Below are 16,891 nucleotides of genomic sequence, written 5' to 3'. Positions count from 1 at the left end.
GAAAATGCATTATCCCCAATTCCTTGAGATTTCTGGGATTGTCTTTCTGGAATTTACATCTCCCAGATCCCATATTAACACTCACCTTTCTGAAGAAACAATTTGGAAACTAGTTATGGTAAGGAGTTTAAAATTCAACAGAGTAAAGGTTCAGTTCCCCCTTCTCCACTTATTGGTTATGAGATCTGGGACAAATAACTTAACTTCTCTCAGCCTGTTTCCTCAACCACAGAATGGCTACTGACCTCATGGGTTGTTGTGTGGATTAACTGAGATAAAATGTGTAAAGCACTTAAGACAGTACCAACCCTAAATAAATCGTCAATGGTAGTCATTGTTGGGAAAGAATTCATTATTTAAAAAAAATAATAGCAACCACAGGGCCATTCCTACTTTTGAAATTTGTACTGTTTTTTTATTACATATGGTAATTATGTTTCTATATCTGTCCTATCCACCCTCCCTGGACAGTGTACCCCTTGAGGATAGTGATTGTCTTATATTTTCATACTTAATCCAGATCTTTGTACATATTAGGCCTTAAGCAATTGCTTGTAAATGGAATTGAACCTAAAATCTTCCACAATCCCATTATTCCTGCTAGGATGCAAAGTTTTGGAGCTCTTTACTCTGCTATATGTAGTCGAAATATATTGCTTCTGAAAGCTTCAGTCAGATGCCACAATAAAAGACGCAGCCGTTCATGGTAAGACAGGTTATGCAGTGCTTTTTTTTTTTTTTTTTTTTTAAATTTATTTATGATAGTCACACAGAGAGAGAGAGAGAGAGGGGCAGAGACACAGGCAGAGGGAGAAGCAGGCCCCATGCACCAGGAGCCCGACGTGGGATTCGATCCCGGGTCTCCAGGATCCTGCCCTGGGCCAAAGGCAGGCGCTAAACCGCTGCGCCACCCAGGGATCCCTATGCAGTGCTTTTTAACTAGTTAGAAGAGCTCAAACTCTCAAGGCAAGTACTGAGTTAATGTCTAACAAAACCTGACTGCTCTTCCACTTTAAGTACTGACAGCGTTCTTAGCAGTCAGCACAGAAGAAAGGCCACAACATTCTTTGAAATATTGCATCAGAATTTTTGGTTCTGGGCTTCAACCCTTGCTGCATCAATTTACATTCTGAAGGTTATCTTCAAAGCCAGAAGGATGAGGAACAGAAAGGTTTGAAATAAAAAATTTCTAGGGGTTAGTATATCTAAAAATCCTTATATTTTAAAATTGGCTTCCCCTTGATAAATAGGACTCTGATTGTGGTAAGAGCCTTAATTCTTCTCCCCTTGAAAATGTACTTTTCCAATGTGGGAGAATGCACTGAACTACTTTTAAAGTTACACTCATGGATACTGACTGCAAAGATTTGCAGGTCCTGAAAGGGTTAGCATTTCTATTCCTTAAGAATCCTGACTCAACTCTGGTGCCAATAATCAGCAAACTAAACCAAATCCTCGTTAGGAGCTTTGAATACCTCCCACTTGTTTCTGAAGATGCCTCAGGGACTTACCTGTCCTAGATAAAATTCAGCGAAACATTGAAGTCTGGTGCTAAACTACAGAGTGGAGAGAGGTTGACTAAAGTCAGATAAACCTAACACCACCTGGAGGGTAAGGAAGAAAGTTTATTCTGATCTAGGGACAGAAAAGAGGGTGAGAAGATGAACTTGCTCTACTGAGGAAGAGAAGGAATTTCTAGGTGAGGGGTCAAGAGTAGAGGGGAAAGTCATCAGTGGTCACTTTGGGTAAGGGTTTTAATCAACCATTGCAAAACATTCCCAGTTAAAATCTCCAAAAGCTCCTCCACTTGACAAAGCAAATGCCCCTGTTTAAAATCTACTCCAGCATTCTTAGATTGATGATGTTAGGCATCCCTCAGGGTCAGTACTGGGTCCTCTTTCTTTTGCCTTCTATAGCCCCCCTGTCCTTAGCAACCTTTTGGATACATATCATGGATTAATTTGTACACCCTGAAGACTCAAATATTTTTATCTTCTGAGCTCCACCTCCCTACTTAACACTTCAGTGTGGGCATCTCAGCCACCTAAGTGTATCACCTCTAATGCAAAACCCTTGATCACCCCACAAAGTCAGCTTCACTCCTTTTCCTTGACTTAGTGCTATCTGCCTGCTTCTATTTGCCCTGACAACACCCAAAATGAAGCAATTTTCTATTTTATCTGGTTAACTCTGTCATCCCAAAAGGTCTTCCATGGCCACCTTTGTCCAGCTGGCATTCAGTCAGAGTGATTTCCTTTTTCTTTTAAGGAACAGGGCTTGATGGTGTCACATTCTGAGTAAACCTTTTACATGATTTACTTCTGTTCTTAGAATCTAATCTCAAGGGATGCCTGAGTGGCTTAATGGTTGAGCATCCACCTTCAGCCCAGGGTGTGATCCTGGGATCCTGGGATGAGTCTCACATCAGGCTCTCTGCCTATGTCTCTGCCTCTCTGTGTCTCTCATGAGTAAATAAATGAAAATCTTAAAAAAAAAAAAAGCCCTAATCTAAGAAAAAACTAATTTTTTTACATTATCCTTTTATTTTTTATCTTTTTCCCTTTTTTATATTTCCATGTGTTTATTTTTTAATTCAATTGATTAACATATAATATATTATTAGTTTCAGATATAGAGTTCAGTGATTCATCAGTTGCATATAACACCCAGTGCTCATTAGATCATGTGCCCTCCTTAATGTCCATCATCCAGGTAACCCCATCCCCCCATCCACCTCCCCTTCAGCAACCCTCAGTTTGTTTCCTATGATTAAGAGTCTCTTATGGTTTGTCTCCCTCTCTGATTTTTGTCTTGTTTTATTTTTCCCTCTCTTCCTCTATGATCCTCTGTTGTGTTTCCTAAACTTCACATTTGAATGAGACCATAAGATAATTGTCTTTTTCTGATTGACTTACCTTGTTTAGCATAATACCCTCTAGTTCCAACCACATTGTTGCAAATGGCAAGATTTCAATTTTTTTGATGGCTGGGTAGTATTCCATTGTATATATGTACCACATTTTCTTTATTCATCTATCAATGGACATCAAGGCTCTTTTCATAGTTTGGTTATTGTGGACATTGCTGCTATAAACATCAGGGTGCAGGTGCTCCTTTGGATCACTATTTTTGTATCTTTGGGGTAAATACCTAGTAGTGCAAATGCTGGATTGTAGGGTAGCTCTATTTTCAACTTTTTGAGGAACCTCCATACTGTTTTCCTGAGTGGCTACACCAGCTTGCATTCCCACCAACAGTGCAAGAGGGTTCCCCTTTCTCTGCATCCTCGCCAACATGTGTCATTTCTTGACTTCTTTATTTTAGCCATTCTAACTGGTGTAAGGTGGTATTGTGTAAGGGACAGATAGAGCTAGGCAGGAAAGATAAGGGAAAGGCCCAGAGTCTGGCTCTCACAAATCTCTGTACACCAAGGACACCAGGAGGCCCCAAGGTCAGACTCCCATAAACACCAAAAACACTAAGATGCAACAGAGAGAAGGCAACAAAAACAGAGATAAGGAAGTAAATGTGGCCCCTTGGCTCCAAAATATGAGGGAATATCTTCCTTTGATGGCTATCAACTAATTACAGAGACTCAAAACAGTCAGATGTCATTCACTCAAGATGGCACAAGAAATCTCAAGTTCATCAACTCCCTAGTCAGGTTTTCTATAAAAGGCCAGTCCAAAAAGCCCTCAGTGGCAACGCTGTCAGGACCCCCTCTCACTTCTGAGAGCTTTCTTGGTACCTTACTTAATAAACTTCTGGTGCTTTTGTTACTCTCCTTTGTCCACGAGATTCATTCTTCAACTCCATGAGACAAGAACCAAACTCTCCTGCATCAGTATCTCATTGTGGTTTTGATTTGTATTTCCCTGATGCTGAATGATGTTGAGCATTTTTTCATGCGCTTGTTGGCTATATGTATTTCTTTTCTGAAGAAATGTCTGTTCATTCATTCATACACCCTGAAGACTCCAATATTTTTATCTTCTGAGCTCCACCTCCCTACTTAACACTTCAGTGTGGGCATCTCAGCCACCTAAGGGTCAAAACCCTTGATCACCCCACAAAGTCAGCTTCACTCCTTTTCCTTGACTTAGTACTATCTACCTGCTTCTATTTGCCCTGACAACACCCAAAATGAAGCAATTTTCTATTTTATCTGGTTAACTCTGTCATCCCAAAAGGTCTTCCATGGCCACCTTTGTCCTGCTGGCATTCAGTCAGAGTGATTTCTGTGTGAAATCACAGTGATTTCTGTTCTCATTTCTTGGTCACAGGCTAGGTAATCTCAAATTCTTAATATAGCCTAATGGCCCTATGTAATCTGATCCCTTTCAATTACAACTTTTTGACCTTTCTTCTCCCTCCTTACATTCCAGACACACCAATACCTTAAATATGTGAAGTCCTATATGAGTGCAGAGCCTTTGTAAACATTCTTTTTCCACACTAACCCTCAAACACCATCACAGGGTAATTCCTACTCACTGCTTAAGACCTAACTTAAATGCCACTGTTTCTGGGAAGCCTTCTTTATGTCCTGGACTAGGTGAAGTGTGCCTCTGGGTTACTCTCTTCTTTTTCTATGCTGTAAATATAAGATTCTCTATACATTTTTAGAGAGAAGAAGAGAAGAAGGCAGAGAGAAGGCAACAAAAACATTTAGTATATTGTCAGTCTCTCTCTAATCTGTGAGCTTCAACAGAAGCAGAGGCAATCTCTGTAGTGTTGTGTACTGAACGTTCAGGAGCTGGCATAGTGCCTGGCACGCAGTAGGGAAATAGTAAACATAATATTTTTGGAGAACTCACTAATGAAGGAAGCAAGTATATTAAAAGATCAACTAAAGACAGCAGCTCTATGAGCCAGGGTCCTCCAGGGAGGGAGAGGAGAGAGAGAGAGAGAGAGAGAGAGAAGAAGAAGGTTGAAATTTCTTGTAAGGAATTGGTTCATATGATTATGGAGGCTGGCAAATCTTATGATATGCAGGGTGAACTGGCAAGCTGGAGGTCCAGGAGACCTGATGGTTTAGGTCCAGTCCAAGTCCAAAGGTCTAAGACGCAGGAGCACCAATGCCCTACTTAGTTCAAAGGCCATCGGGCAAGAAGAATTATCCCTTACCCAGGGGAGGATCTTTTTGTTCTATTCAGGTCTTCTGCTGATTAGACGAGTCCCTCTCACATCACGGAAGGGCAATAAGCTTTACTCTGTCTACAGATTTAAATGTTAATCTCACCCAAAAACACCTCACGACACATTCAGGATAATGTCTGACCAAATACCTGAGCACACTATAGCCCAGTCAGGTTGGCACAAAAAATTAACCATTGCATTGGCTAAATGGTCTAAATGAGTTTGCCTTATTAGACATTAAATGTCCTGTCTCCAAGCTATTAATGGCAAAGCCAAAATCCTAACACACAAAATGTTTCAGCAAAGCCAAGTTGTCTGACATGTTGGACAACTCTGTTATGACTTTCTTTTCCTAACTGTTGCCTGCATTTTATTTCAAAAACATAAAAGTCAAGAAAAGAGTAGTCAAACTAATGATGTTAGATGGTCCATGGGCTCTCTGTATACCCCCACCACCACCACATACAGATTCCCCAAAACTCTAACACAAGCCTGTGTGTTTTTATCAGATTTTTCTGAAGTTCTGGACATAAGCTATAGTGAAGAAAAAAACATTTAGACCTGGATACTGAATACAATTTTTCTCATAGTCTGAGGGAAAAAATTATAAAAGTTAGCTATTTACAGGGTCTCTTAAATGACAATCTATAGTCTCTAGCTTTATTTTTCTATAAGACTGTCCTCTTCTCAATCCTCAAAAATGAGTCCCTTCAAAATATGAATTCCCATCCTCACTTGGAAGAAATTCTCAAACTTGTCATAGAATCCATTGCCTTCCCTTATTCAAGGTTCATAGTGAAACACAATTAAGCACTCCAGTACATTTCCAGAATTTCATTCATTCTAGAAAAAGGTGATTGAAGTCTCCAGCCACACAATAAAAAAGAGTTTTGACACTCCAAATCTCATTGATCTCAATGGCTTTCAATATATTTGTTTTTCTCATCAGTCAGTTCTCCAAATGCTTCGCATGAATCTTTGTGTCCTTTCAAAATTCATATCGAAATATCCTAACCCCCAGTGTGATAGTATTGGGAGATGTCGCCTTTGGGAGGTAATTAGGCTGTGAGGGTAGAGCTTTTGGAATAAGATTAGTGTTCTTTTAAAAAGACACGAGAGAACATGCTTTCTCTCTCCTCTATACCACGTGAGGTTGCAATGTGCCCTTGCTGGAGACCTAATCTCAGACTTCTGGCCTCTAGAACTGTCAGAAATCAATTTCTGTTGTTGATAAGCCACACAGTCTATGGTATTTGTTATAGCAGCCCAAACTGAATAGGACACCAAACATAAAATATTTATCATGTTCCTACTATTTTGCATTTTGAAGAGTCACCACCAGTGGTAAGGTAAAGATATGCCCCTTCATACTTTCAACTATCAGAGTGTAATATACACACATACATACATACATGCAAACACACTTTCATGGAAAAACAGTATTTTACATTTAAATGTAAATTTATCTGCAAAAGCTTTTCCTGCCAATAGTGGAGACAGCATTATACATTTTAATGCAGAGCAGTTTCTCTCTTGCTCATACCAAGTCAGGTTCTATCTTTGCCTAAGAAACTAACAGAGAACAGTGCATGCATGAACAACATAAACATCTGTCCCACATCACCACCCCAGAAACAAAATGACTTAAAAAAACACATATTTGAAATGTTAATTTGTCTTGTTGTTTTTCCTTTTACCATCATCCAAACTCTCCCTAATCCCACTTCCCCACAACTGGTTTCTATAGCAGGAGAATAGAAAAAGGTAAGGAAGATGGGCATTTCTTTCAGTGATACATATATACACTATGTGGATATATCTATATCTATATCTATATCTATAGTCAAACTTGATGTATCTTAAAATGTAACTTGTTGTAAGAGGAAAGCTCTCTTCCAACTGCAACTTTGCAAGATGGATTTTTAAAATAGGATCATACTGCAGTCACCGGGTTTTTGAAAGGTGACCTTCACCCCCAACTACATTAGTCAGCAATTCAATTTTCTCAGTATCTTAAAGAGGTGATAATAGCTCCAAATTGTCCTGACATATGCTACCAGCTGCTTCTTTAAAGCAATAGTTATACAACTTCTCTCAATTTGAATTTTTAAAAAATGTTCTTCTGTAGCAGTTGTTTTACACTTTCAAATTCAAGTTTGGAATTGAAAGTTTGGAAGTCATATGTACATGAGTTCCAACAGCCAGCCCTGACAAAACCTATTAAAGCCACTCTTATTGATACATAATTTTACCTTTCCATAATTTCAGTATATTTTAGATAACTTGAAATGCTGTCCTATTTGATCATGTTTATATCATTTGTCATTGTAATTTCACCCTGCATCTGAAATAACACCACATATTTTCAAAGAATGTTCACATCTGTCACTTTATGAAAGTCTCACAACCACTGTGAATACATGTGGTATATAATATCAATCACAGTTCAGAGTAGGAGAAATGGAAGCTCAAAGAAATTAGAGTGTGGATATTTGCAATCGTTCTGTTTTGACCCCCTGTTCTTCCTTTACTTAAAATTACTCTTGTACCATATCATCATAGATTCAACACTCAAGTTTATGTGATAGCCTCAGAAAACTCTACCTTTAATTCCTCCTATTTATCCAAGCTCCAAGCTTTTGATGCCAAATGTCTCTTGACAATTTCTTGTTGTATATTTGACCATAAGAACCTGAACTGAACACTCCTACAATCTTTTTCTCTTTTACTAATTTCTGTTGCTATCACCCCAGCAGCCTACTCTGACTTAAAAATTCAGGTTTTTAGGGATTTGCCCAAACTTTTCCACAAATAAAATTAGTGTGATGTCATCCAGATCCTCATTCCTACCACAGAACATTTCAATAACTCCCCATTTCCTGCCACAATTGGCTGAAATTTCTCCCAGGCTCTTCACATCCCTTAACAACAGGTTGGAATCATTTTATCTACTGGCCTCATTGTGGTTGCTACCCACCTCTGGTTCTAATCAACTGGTGCACTGCACTGCCTTGTGAAGATACCAGAATCATTCTTGATTTACTGCTTTTATGTGTTTCTTTTAACCCCAAATATTTTCCACCAATTACTCCTTATTCACCATTCTTTCCTTGTACGCCAACAAAAAGTAATGCCTGTCCCAAAAATTCAGTTTTTCAAGATTTTGGTATGGTATATTTCCAGAAATTTTTCTCATCTTTAAGCTCCTTCGAGATAATATGAAAACCAATAATGGTAACTTCTATATGTTTTGCCAAGTACCTTAGCCCAGAGATTATACACATTGAAACAATGTAGGTAGTAAGGGTAATTCTGGACTAGGAATCTGAAAGCTTAGTCTACTAGCTAGTATGATTTTGGATAGCTCATTTAACCTCCTGGATTGCAAAATCCTATCTACAAACAAGAATATTAAAATAGGGAGAAAAAAATCCTTCAAAACTCACTTTCCATCTTCATGATTCACCTACTGAATAATTCCCATCAGCATATAAATAAGTAGTGATACCACCATCAGCCAAACCCCATATCACCTTCCACCTACCGTTCCATTTTTCTTATCCCCTTTATGGCAAGGTTGCTCAAAAAAATTTTTTTTCCAAAATGAGAGAGAGAGAAAGAGAGAGAGAGAAATCAAGAAACAGACTCTTAATTATAAAAAAACAAACTGATGGTTACCAGAGAGGAGGGGGATGGGGGGAAGGGTTTTGTCATGATGAGCACCAAGTGATGTACGGAAGTGTTGAATCATTATATTGTACACCTGAAACTAACTAGAATTAAAATAAAAACTTAATTTTTAAAAAAATGTTTTCCATTCTTTCTGGATCTATTTCTTTACTTCCATGTTTTTCCTCAACCCATTATAATCAGACATTGCGTTTCTCACACTAGTAAACCATGTTTATCAAGGTAATAAGTTATATCCATTTTGCAAAATCCAATGATCAATTTTCAGTTCCCATTTGACTGAAACTATTAACAGCCATTTAATGTAGTTGATCACTCTATCCTTCTTGAAACACATGTTTAACCTGGCTTCTATGATACCACACTATCCTGAGTTTTTCTCCTACCTCACTATCTACCTCCTTCTCAGCCTTCTTGTTGGTTTCTTCTTTTTTTTTTATTTCTGAAAGTTACAGTTCTCCAGGGCTTAATCCTTAGCCCATTTCTCTTTCAATCTATATTCATTCGCTAATCACACATTCAACTTTAAATATTATCCATACAGATACTCTCAAGCATATATCCTTTTGTAACCTTTCATTTGCACTTCAGATTCATATACTCCACTTCTTTTTTTTAAAGGTTTTATTTATTTATTCATGGGGGGGGGCGGGGCAGAGACATAGGCAGAGGGAGAAGCAGGCTCCATGAAGGAAGCCCAATGTAGGACTCGATCCTAGGACTCCAGGATCACGCCCTGAGCCAAAGTTAGACACTCAACCGCTGAGCCACCCAGGCATCCCAATATACTCTACTTCTTATTAAACATCACCACTTAGATGTCCAAAAGGCATCTCACTTTAACATGTCCAAAATTCAACTCTTTAATAAAACCTGCCTTCTTTAAAATCCCCAAATTACCTCTTCCCTTATGCTTCCCCATCTCACTAAGTAGCACTATCTCTCAGGCCTTGCATGATGTTATACTTCCTCCTTCTTTACCTCATTGTTCTATACCATCTGCCATATTCACTCATGTCAAGCCACATGGGTTTCTTGCTATTTCTCTAGCACATCAAGTTTATTCTGTCTCAGAACTTCATAGTTCCTGCTCCTTCTACATATAATCACCTTGTCCAAGATATTTGCATAGATTACTTCTTCAATTTATTCTAGTCATCTTCCAAAAACTCCCCCCATTCTGAGTATCCTATATTTAAAATAGTGAACATACACACACATACACATACACACACACACATACACGTTTATTCTCTATCCCCTTACTCTGCTTTGTTTTTTAGAATTTATCACAACGTGATATATTTTATATTCATTCATTTTTTTCTTATTTTCTTTCCCTTCTAAGTTGTATAGTTGCTAAAGGGGATCATATCTCTCATTTATCATTATTTCCTCCACTGTTTAGAATAGAGACTGGCACTAGTACATACTTGTTGAATGAATGAATGATATTACAATGTTGATATAACATTTTTGCTATTGTTTACTCAGTTTTATCTAAATTGAATGTCTTTGTTAATTAAATGGCTATATTTCAAATGAAAAAAAATACAAGTAACCAATTCACAGTAGCATTTGTCACAAATGATAAATGTATATACGGAAAACAAAATAGTATTATGACATTTCAGTTAGCTATTATTCTATTAAAGACTGAGTTTGGGCCTCCTTCCATTAATAAAAGGAGATTATAAGGTATTGGAGAGGTCATAAAGACATACCAACACCAAACTTAGACTTTGCCTTCCTGAGTAAATCAAAATAATCAGGAGGAAACTTTTTGCTTATGAGATTCAAGATTATTGGAAGCCATGCCATTAGACTACCTAAAATCACCGCATACGTCATCAGTAGTTGACTTGTGGCATGTTGGGATGTCCTGCAACTAAATGGTTAAGCCCCTCACACATCTCACTCTATGAGGAATAAAAACATATTGCAAAAATTCACATATCTATCCAGGGTAGACTAATATTTGGAACCATATTTTCGCATCCCAGGGCTCTATCCATTAAATTAACCATCTCCCCCATTTTATGCCAAAACTATACTTCCCATCTTTCTACACACCTGTAATCTGGCTTTGGCCTTCCCTAAAGTGATCAGATATCCTAAATCTCTGACCACGAATTGCACTCAAAGTTTACCCAGGGGTTAAATCAAGGTCTAGGAAAATAAATTTCACAACTCTTAATACAAAGTCAATTATACTATGGGACTCCTTTTTAAAGAGTTTATATAATTTGCATATGTGAAATGAAGTTGATGTGCAGCCAAAATGACAGAAACAGATGCCCCTGCCATCACTTAATATGAAACATATTTTTCCATGCTGGTGAACAGAAGGCTATCAGCTGCAGAGGCTATAGGTGAAAAGGGTCTTACATTTTAGAATCCATTAAATATAAAATGTCTCCAAATTGTTCCCAAAACACATTTTATTTTATTCATTTGAATGCTATACATTCTTATATTGGGTTAAATTATAAACCCACTGCTTAATGGTTTATATTTCTACTCTGCTTCTAAGATATAAATAGCCAGATTGGAAACCTGAACTTCTGATCACCTTAGGCCTGGTAAACAGTGGTTTATTACAAATGGTTGTCATAGTAATAAATACACTATTGTAAAACTGAGATAGAATGATATATCCACATAAAATTAACATAACTTAAAATATCCAATCAAGAATGGTTAAGATAAAATCCTAAATCTACTATAGTATAACAGTGATTTAAATATGCATATTTAGCAGGTTTTCCAGCTTTAATTTATTCATTTACTCAATGGTCATTTGTTGTTAGGAAGCAATATGATATGGTCAGTAGCGCAAGAAATTTGTTATCATAAACTCCTGGGTTCATATCTTACCTCTCCCACTACCAGTTCTATGGCCTTGGGTTAGAAATCTGGCTCTTCCAAGGCTCTATTTTCTACATAAAAAATGGTAAGACCTTTCAAAGCTGTTGTAAAATTAAATTAAGTTAAATTAAAAAGTAACATGTGATTCAGTCAATCTACTCATAAACTCCTCTTCCTTGGAGGCAACCTCTCCTACTATGTGATATGATATATATTATAAACACAAAGGTATGGGGCATAGTTGTTGATTCAGGAGTTCTCAGTGTAAAAAAATTTCAAGTCTTTTCCACTTTAGTGCCATACAATATGATTTCTCAGACTGGAAAGCTGGACACAATTCTACTATCCTCTGGTGTCTCATTCTTTTTTATCCTTCAGATCTGAGCCTAAATGCCACCTCTGAAAAGAAGTCTATTCTGGCTGGCTCCTAATATATAGTTAGTCTTAATTCCCAATATTCCATTTATTCCCTTCATGGTATTTATTACAATTTATATAATCCTGTGTGTGTGTGCATATGTGTTTTCCTCTACTGCTAGACTATAAGAGGATTGACAATACATTTTTTGGTGTTAGTAATATCTCCAATTCCTTCTCTAATTTTTTGGTGTTAGTAATATCCCCAATTCCTTCTCTAATAGCCTAGCACTTAGAAAACATTCAAAGAAATGTGTTCAATAAATGAATGGAGATATAGTGTTGAACAATAAAAACATATCTCTTTCACTTATGAAAGTAATATTCTTAAGTGAAAAACAGATATTAAACAAATTTCAAAAGTTGTTCAACTACAATTAAGTAAGTTAAGTAAATACAATATATTTCATACATGAAATATGAAAAAATATGCTAGGAGTACTTATTTTTGAGTAATTATCTATAATAAAATTCAATGAGTACTATGATCAAGAAATGTTCCAAGTTCTTCATGGTAAAAGACTTGTTCTAACCAGTCAAGGGGAGAAATCTGAGATTTCATGGAGTAGCTGATATTCTGATCTAGGACTAAACATGGGTATAATATTGTCAGAAGTTTAAAGAGTAAGAGAATATTCAATGGTAAAGGCCTTATGGTAAACAGACATCCACAGAATATTTTGTAAAGATAGAAAGAAATGCCGATCAGTACAAGGGGAAAAGATCAGGAATCAAAAGTAACTTAACAGGGAGAACTTCAGGTTTAGTTTTGACATGTAAAGAGTTCAGAAGTCATTGTTTTCATTCCAAAAAAAAAAAAGCTGAACATATGGCTAAACTAAAAGTAAATTACTTTTCTCAGACTTACTAGAAAACTGAATTTGCAGGGTAAACCACCAGCCCAAAATCTCAAGAGACAGGTTCATTCAGAGAGACAAAGCTAAGATCTGAATAGAAGCTGATAAAGTTATAAATATAAATGATATTACTTCCCAAGGCTGTTCTTTAAAAAAAAAAAAAAAAAGATTTTATTTATTTATTCATGAGAGACAGAGAGAGAGAGGCAGAGGGAGAAGCAGGCTCCATGCAGGGAGCCTGATGTGGCACTTGATCCCAGCACTCCAGGATCACACCCTGAGCCAAAGGCAGATGTTCAACCACTGAGCCACCCAGGCATCCCTTTCCTAAGGCTGTTCTAACATATTACCACAAACCTGGTGGCTTGAAACAACAGAAATTTAGTCTCACAGTTCTGGACTAGAAGTCCAAAATCAAGATGTGGGCAGGCCATTCTCCCTTTGCAGCCTCTGGAGAAGAATCCTTTCTTGCCTCTTCCTACTTTCTGGTGGTTGCCAGCAAACCTCAACATTCCTGGCTTATGACTGCATCACTCTAATTTTTTTCTCTGTCTTCACATGGCTGTCTTCCTTCTGTGTTTCTCTATGCTTTCCTTTTGTGCAATGTCTCTGTGAAATATAGATAGGCTGAGATTTTTCCAAATCCTCAAGTTCTTGTTTCATTTGGTTGTCAATTACTTTCTCAATTTTTCTCTTTCCTCTCACATTTTACTATAATCAGATCTCTCCCTATATTTTCTCTTCTGAAAACACCAGTCACCCAGTATAACCTCATCTTAACTTGATTATATCTGCAAAGACCCTATTTTGAAATAAGATCACTTTCACAGGTAATGGGGTTTAGAATTTAAACATATCTTTTTTTTGAGGGGTGATACAACTCATCCCGTTATAGATTGCCCTCCAGCCCCCAAAATTTATGTCTTTCCCACTTGCAAAATACATTTACTCCATCCTAATATCCCTGAGAGTCTTAACCCTATTCAGCATCAAATCTAATTCCAAAATCTCATCTAAGTATCGTCAACTCAAAAAGTACCAAGTCTTACCATCGAAATAATCTAAATTAAGTATGAGTGAAATTCTGGGTATAATCCCTTCTGGGGCAAAATTTCTTTCTACCTGTGGACATATGAAACTAGAAAATAAGTTTTCTGCTTCCAAAATACAATAGTGCAACAGACCTAAGGTAGACATTCTGAACCCAAAAGGTTGCTTCAATACCCTCTTGTCACTCTACCCAGAACATGTTTTAGTATATTTTGCTACATAGATAGGCTGAGAGTTTTTCGAATCATCAAATTCTAATCTTTTCATTTAACAATTCTCTCCTCAATTCATCTCCTTCTTCTCACATTTTACTCCAATCAGCAAGGAGAAACCAGGCCATGCCTTCAATATTTTCTATTTTTCACCCAAAAGTTAAACACAATTCAGCCAAGTTTCCTGCTACTTTATAACAAGGATGACTTTTCCTCCAGTTTTCAGTAATATGCTCTTCACTTCCACCTGAGACCTCAATAGAAACACCTTTAACCTCCACATTTCCATCAACTCTCCTCGAAGCAAGCAAGGCTTTTTCTATCATGTGCCTCAGATTCTCCCAGCCTCTACCATCCAATTCCAAATCTACTTCCACGTTTGTTTGTTGTTTTTTTTCCCTTTGTGTGTGTGTGTGTGTGTATTTATTACAGCATCCACTTGCCTGTACCAAAATCTGCTTTAGATTCTTAAGGCTGCCATAAAAAAACGATCACAAACTGACAACATAAATCAACAGAAAGTTATTCTGTCACAGTTCTAGAGACAAAAAATCTGAATTCAAGGTGCCAACAGGACCATATTCTCTCTGAAAACTCCAGGAAAGATTCTTTTCTTTTCTCTTTCTACCTTTTGGTGGTTGCCAGAAATCCTTGGCATTTTTTCAGCTTGTAGATGCATCACTCCAATTTCTGCCTCTGTCTTCACATGGCTGCTCTTCTTTGTATGTATCTGGTTTCTGTATTTAAGTCTCCTTCTCTTTCCTCCTAAAAAGATAACAGTCATTAGATGTACGGCCTACTCTAATCCAGTATGACCTCATCTTAACTTGATTACATCTACAAAAGCCCTATTTCCAAATAAGGTCTCATTTATAGCTACAAAGTTTAGGACTAGAAAGAGATGAGGTGTGCTGAATGGAAGTGAACTGCCAAGTTTTGGAGTAGCCAATTGAAACAAGCCAAATGAAAGTCACAGTCAAGCCCTTAATCTCTTATCTCAATAGTGTAAGCAAGAGCCTACACTAGAGAAGGCACTGACCACCCTCTGTTCTATTTTTCCTGGTGAGATAGTAATCGTGGAGGGCCAGATAGATCCGCACAGACATAGGGAGCTTTCTCACAGCTGAGGGAGCCCCCAACAACAACTTCCTGCAGGGTTTTTTTGACTTGGGGGCCAGAGGAAGGATGGAAGAAGGACAAGGAATGGAAAAGTACTGAAGACTGAATCAGAGCAGAGAAAAAGTATCTTCAGGGGACTCTCCCCTGAGTAAGGAGGTTTTGGCAGATGTGCCTAAAGCGGGCCCCAATAAAAAAGACTTTTGAATGCAAGTGCTTAGGCTAGGAATGCAGATGTGTGCAAGGGAATAGTTGGCCAGAAGGTCCCAAGTCCTTGACCAGAGACTCCCTCAGAGACTTTAGTTCATTGACTGTGCAATGAATCTGGTGGAGGGAACATAGCTCTTCCTCATTAGGGTTGGCAGGGAAAGCCTTTGTAAACTGCCTACTCTTGAGCCTGAAAAATCACATGTAAGTTTTTGGGCATGAATGGACTCCTCAAGGACCTGAACATATCTTTTGGGGGACAGTATTCAATCCGGAGCAAATGGTAATTTTGACAGGAGACTGAATGTGGTCAGGTATGAGAGTAAGAAGTTCCTGAGGCTATAATCTTAAGGCAAAAAGATGCTTTTATGGGCTTTACCTCTAGGAATCCCACCAGGTGCTTACAGTAAAGATATAAGGAAAATTTCCTCTTGGTTCTGGCAGTTCTAGTAATCAGTATGAAATATACCCAGAGTCTTCTCCATAACAAAGAACTTTCCTCCAGAGAAAAACACTTTTCTGGACCCTTATCCTAGTTGTGGAAGGGCATTCCTTTCACCCTAGCTTTACTGTCTCACCTGAGAAGAAACAATCACAATCAATAGGGCTCAAAACTTCAAGGAAATAAGTTGAGAATGTTGCAGGCAGAGAAAAAAGTAGAGGACACTGAGGATAAAAGTATACCACTGGAAAAACAATTGTGAATGTCATGATCTCAAAATATAAGGCCCCTAAGAGACTGAAATTTAATTAGAAGATGATAGAACACTCCTTCTCCCCATACTTTACCACCATGCCAAAAATGCTTTAGTGTAAACTATGGATTACAGCTGAAAAAGCTGCAAGACAGACAGACTGAGAAGAAGTACTGAGGGAAGCTCAAAACCAAGAGAAAAGATGAAAGCAAAGACCCAGAGGAGTTTGAAATCTCTGGTATCTATAGATATAGCAATCATTAAATACAGCCCAAGTCCTAGGCAGATTACTATAAATTCTCATACCAGAAGACTGTTTACCTCAATTTCTATTGCTTGATACAATACAATAACTTAGGCATGTTATATTCATACCACAGAGAAGTGGAAACAAAGAGAAAATCTTGAAAGAAGCCAAAGGAGAAAAATGTGCAGATTTCTAAGTGAAAGAAGCCAGCCTAGAAAGGCTACAGACCATATGATGCTAACTATATGATATTCTGGTAAAAGCAAAACTATAAATATAATAAAAAATATCAGTATTGTAAAAAAATCAGTTGTTGCTAGAGGTCTGGGAGGGTAGAGAGGGAAGAAGAGATGAATAAGTGGAACACAAGGGATTTTTTTATGGCAGCAGAAA

The 16,891-nt window shown here is 37.6% G+C and overlaps 1 long non-coding RNA gene across 13 annotated transcripts in view; it reads right to left on the bottom strand.

Moving 5' to 3' along the window:
• Window positions 1–16,891, bottom strand: part of LOC140632342 (uncharacterized) — a 227,227-nt gene that overhangs the window by 38,455 nt on the left and 171,881 nt on the right. For all 13 annotated transcript variants that reach the window (XR_012029869.1, XR_012029870.1, XR_012029867.1 and 10 more), the window contains one exon: window positions 14,862–14,998. This is a non-coding gene — a long non-coding RNA (uncharacterized lncRNA). The remainder of the gene's footprint in view (window positions 1–14,861; window positions 14,999–16,891) is intronic.

This window comes from Canis lupus, chromosome 4 (genome assembly GCF_048164855.1).
Source record: "Canis lupus baileyi chromosome 4, mCanLup2.hap1, whole genome shotgun sequence".
Lineage (NCBI taxonomy): Eukaryota > Metazoa > Chordata > Mammalia > Carnivora > Canidae > Canis > Canis lupus.
This window is presented reverse-complemented; position numbering and strand designations above follow the sequence as displayed.